The sequence below is a fragment of the Triticum aestivum genome, chromosome 3D (genome assembly GCF_018294505.1).
Source record: "Triticum aestivum cultivar Chinese Spring chromosome 3D, IWGSC CS RefSeq v2.1, whole genome shotgun sequence".
NCBI lineage: Eukaryota > Viridiplantae > Streptophyta > Magnoliopsida > Poales > Poaceae > Triticum > Triticum aestivum.
The window spans coordinates 157,789,354-157,794,125 of record NC_057802.1 but is presented as its reverse complement, the minus strand read 5'-3'; positions in this window follow the sequence as shown (position 1 = coordinate 157,794,125).

Genomic DNA, 4,772 nt, shown 5'->3' with positions numbered 1-4,772 from the left:
CATTGAGCGCTACAAAGCGCGTCTCGTGGCTAAGGGATTTAAACAACGTCAGGGATTGGACTACGAGGATACATTCAGCCCAGTTGTCAAGCCTACCACTATTCGACTTCTTCTGCCTGGCAATTTCTCGCGGATGGTCTGTCCGCTAGCTTGACGTGCAGAACGCTTTTCTTCGCGGATTGCTTGAAGAAGAGGTTTACTTGAGGCAGCCACCTGGATTTGTTGATCACACTCAGCCTTATCATCTCTGTCGTCTGACGAAGGCTATATATGGACTGAAGCAGGCGCCTCGTGCCTGGCATGCTCGCCTGGCTTCAGCTCTATGCACTCATGGATTCATTCCTTCGACGGCTGATACTTCACTGTTCTTGTTTCAGCGACCGAGTGTGACCATGTACCTCCTTGTGTACGTGGATGATATTGTCTTGGTGAGCTCCTCTCCGACGGCTGCTGATGCTCTTGTGACTGCACTTGGTCGTGATTTTGCAGTTAAGGATTTGGGACAGCTTCATTTCTTCCTGGGTATTGAAGTCGCTCATCAGTCTCGTGGCAGTTTGGCTCTCACCCAGAAGAAGTACTCTCTTGATCTCTTGTGTCGTGCTGGTATGCTCAAGTGCAAGACATCGCCTACGCCCATGTCCTCCACTGACAAACTTTCAGCTACTGATGGTGCTCTTCTTTCTCCTGAGGATGCTACCGAGTACAGGAGTATTGTTGGTGGCTTGCAGTATCTGACGATCACGCGTCCTGATCTCTCCTTTGCGGTTAATAGGGTGTGCCAGTATCTTCATGCACCTACTAATGTACACTGGTCTGCTGTGAAGCGCATACTGCGCTATGTGCGTCTCACTGTCTCCTTTGGTCTTCACCTGCGCCCCAGTTCCTCCAGAGTTCTTTCTGCATTCTCTGATGCTGATTGGGCTGGGTGTCCAGATGACAGGCGATCTACGGGGGGACATGCTGTGTTCTTGGGTCCTAATATGATCGCCTGGAGTGCACGGAAGCAAGCCACTGTTTCCCGCAGCAGCACAAAAGCTGAGTACAAGTCGGTTGCCAATGCGCTGAACTTATATGGATTGAGTCCCTACTTCAAGAGCTAGGAGTTGCTCAGCCACATCCTTCGGTCCTTAGGTGTGAAAACATCGGTGCTATGTTTCTGTCATCAAACCCGGTGTTCCATGCACGGACTAAACACATTGAGATTGACTATCATTTTGTGAGGGAACGTGTTGCACATAAGCTACTACAAGTCAGGTTTATCTCTTCAAAAGATCAACTTGCAGACCTTCTCCCATGTTTGAGGTCTGTAGGCGCAATCTCAACCTCCTAGATGCTTCAGGAGTGAGTTGAGATTGAGGGAGGGTGTTAGACTTCGTATTGTAGCCCTACTGTGTAATCCATACTGTATTGGTATTGGACTTGTATGTCATCATTATATATATGTGATAGGCCACCCCATAGAGGGTTGAGCCAGTTCTCCCAAAACCTAAGTTTCACAGTGATGCTGGTTGCCATTGAGAAAAGCTCCTTTTCGATGGTATCACATGGGAGCGGACCTTGCGCCCATGGTCTGTCAGGATCGCGCCACGCTAGCCACATCCATCTCAATCTTAAGGCAAGGCCGCCACCTAAGTGCTTTGGGCGGCATGTTGGGCAAATAAGCCACGACCATGTACTGGGCATAGTCCGACTTCTGTCCAGGGTTAGTCTAACTAGTGTCTAGGCTTAGTCCGGCTAGTGTGCGAGTGCGTGCGTGTGCGGTGAGTGTGCTGGACGTGAGTCCGTGGCCGCGCGCAGTCCGTGGCAAGTGTGCGTGCGTGCGTGAGTCTGTTGACTAGAGTAGCGGGAGGTTGCGTAGCGATGGGTTGCAGCCGGCCGCGTAGGGCGCGTTCGTGCGCGTCATGGGACGAGCTTGCGGATCGTGGCCGTTGGAGAGTGGAGCGCGGCGTCGTACGTGCACGTACGCGTATAAGACTCCCTCCAGTGTACTGGTTCAGCTGTGGGAGCAGTTCGTGCTGCGGGAGAAAAATTTGTCGTTCGTGCAACGGGAGTTCGAGCGCCGGGAAAACCACCACCGTGTCCACTGCAGCTTCTTCCTCCTTTCTTCTTCAGTCTCTATGAGAGAGAGAAGTACAGAGAGCTCCGGTGAGCGAGGCAGAAGGCCACGGCAACAACAATTGGTATTAGAGCTTTGGTTCGGGCGATCACCGGCGACCATGGCGCTCGTCCCACACGGCGGCGGTGCGGGCGGATCGGTGCCGATGGTGATGCCGATGCTCATGCCGGACAACTACATGGTGTGGGCGATCAAGGCGCAGGCGATCCTCGACGCCCACACTCTGTGGGAGGCGGTGGCGCCGGGCGACGCGGCGGTGAACGGGAAAAAGTGCAAGACGGCGCGCGCGATGATCCTCGGCGGGCTACCGGAGGGCGTGCTGCTGCAGGTGGCAACGAAGCTCACCGTCAGGAAGGTATGCGACTCCCTGAAGGTGAGGTTCGTCGGCGCCGATCGGGTGCGGACGGCGAGGCGGGCGACGCTGCGTGGGGAGTTCGATCGCCTGAAGATGGCGGACGGCGAGGCGCTGGATGCGTACGCCAGGAGGCTTGCAGGGATGACGGCGTGGTTCGCGAACCTCGGGGAGACGCTGGGCGACGCGGAGCTCGTGAAGAAGCTCTTGGACATGGTGCCCGATCGGCTGTTCCACGTCGTCGCCGGGATCGAGCAGTTTTGCGTCATCGAGGAGATGGCCTTCGACGAGGCGCTCGGGCGGCTGCGCGCGTTCGACGAGCGGGTTTGGCGTCGTGGACAAGATGGCGGCGAGCGCGGCGGGGAGCAACTTCTCATGACGGCGGCGCAGTGGGCAGCGCGGCAGCGTCGGTACGGCGGAGCTCGGGACGACGATGACGACCGGAGTGTGACGTCGGGCAACGGCGGCAACCGGTGGCGGTCGCTGCTACGGCTGCGGCGAGCGCGGCCATTTCAAGAGGGAATGCCCCAAGCTGCGGAGGGCGCTGGCGGTGGAGCAGGCAATGTTGGCGGACGTCAGCGTCGAGGACGGCGGCCTCCTCTAAGCCGTGGCTTAGGGGGAGTGTGTTGGGCAAATAAGCCACGGCCATGTACTGGGCATAGTCCGACTTGTGTCTAGGGTAGTCTGACTAGTGTCTAGGCTTAGTCCGGCTAGTGTGCGAGTGCGTGCGTGTGCGGTGAGTGTGTTGGACGCGAGTCTGTGGCCGCGCGCAGTCCGTAGCAAGTGTGCGTGCGTGAGTCTGTTGACTAGAGTAGCGGGAGGTTGCGTAGCGATGGGTTGCAGCCGGCCGCGTAGGACGCGTTCGTGCGCGTCATGGGCCGAGCTTGAGGATCGTGGCCATTGGAGAGTGGAGCGCGGCGTCATACGTGCGCGTACGCGTATAAGACTCCCTCCTGTGTACTGGTTCAGCTGTGGGAGCAGTTCGTGCTGCGGGAGAAAAATTTGTCATTCGTGCTGCGGGCGTTCGAGCGTCGGGAAAACCACCACCGTGTCCACTGCAGCTTCTTCTTCCTCCTTTCTTCTTTAGTCTCTGTGAGAGTGAGAAGTACAGAGAGCTCCGGCGAGCGAGGGAGAAGGCCACGGCAACAACACGACATAGCAGGCTCTAGGCTACCCGGCACTGGCCACCATTAGGCCAACTCCACCGCGCGACCCTATCATGTTCGGCCCCGTCCGTTTGGGGTAAAACGGACAAACGAGGCGGCCCAGCGCGCGACGGCCCGGACCCATCTGGTCCGTTTTGTGTCCGGGCCGACCCATTTCGAGCGCAAACTTGCGCAAGGTTTGGGTCGCGGCGGACACCAAACGGAGGCGCGCCTCGTCCGCATCGGGGCCGCGTGGCAGGCGGCCAGCTACCTCCCACCCGCCCACATAAATGCGCACACGCGGTCGGCCCCGCCTGTCATCCGCCCAGGCGAGGGGTCGCGGTCCTTCTTAAATGGGAACCGTTGACCGGTCGTCGTCCACACTGCCCCACGCCACCCCGCGGCCTCCTCGAAACCCGACATCCCCAGTCCCAAACCCTAGCCAAGAACTCGCTGGCTGGCCGTCCACAGCCATGGGGCTATGGAACTACGGCCGCAAAGGCAAGCACGACCGCGAGGCTGGTTCCTAGTCGGGACGCCGCCGCGGCTCGGTGAAGAAGGAAGAGCCCGCGTCGCCATCGCCACCACGTCGGGCCCTCGCGCCGCCCGCGTTCTCCATCGCGCCCACGGCCGCCGGCGAGCGCGACCGGCACTACATCGAGGCGGCCGTCTGCCGCCGTTATTGGGAGACGAGGACGCCGCTGCCCTGGAGCGATGTCCACCTCCCCAATAACTGGCACCTGTCGGCTGACCGCGTGCCGATCCCGCCCGTCCCGCATAGCGGCCATGCGCGCCGCCAGGAGATCCAGCGCCGCCGCCTCCTCCCGGACGACCTCTACTACGACGAGAGGTACGCCCCCGACTCGCCATTGTGGGACACTTGGCTCCGCGATGAGCACGACGTGCGGCGGGCGTCGTTCTTCGCCGGCACGTCGACGGGGCCGCGGCGGCCACGTGAGCCCCGAGCGGCTCCCCAGGCGCGCGGGCGTACGCGGGTGCGCGGCCTGACGCCCACGCCGTCGCCGTCGCCATCTCCATCGCCACCCCACCTCCTCGCATGACGGCGGAGGAGGAGGCCTGCCTCATGGCGCGTGTGCTGGAGGACTCCATGCACGACGAGCGCCAATGGGAGGGCCTCGAGGAGATGACGGCCCTCTCC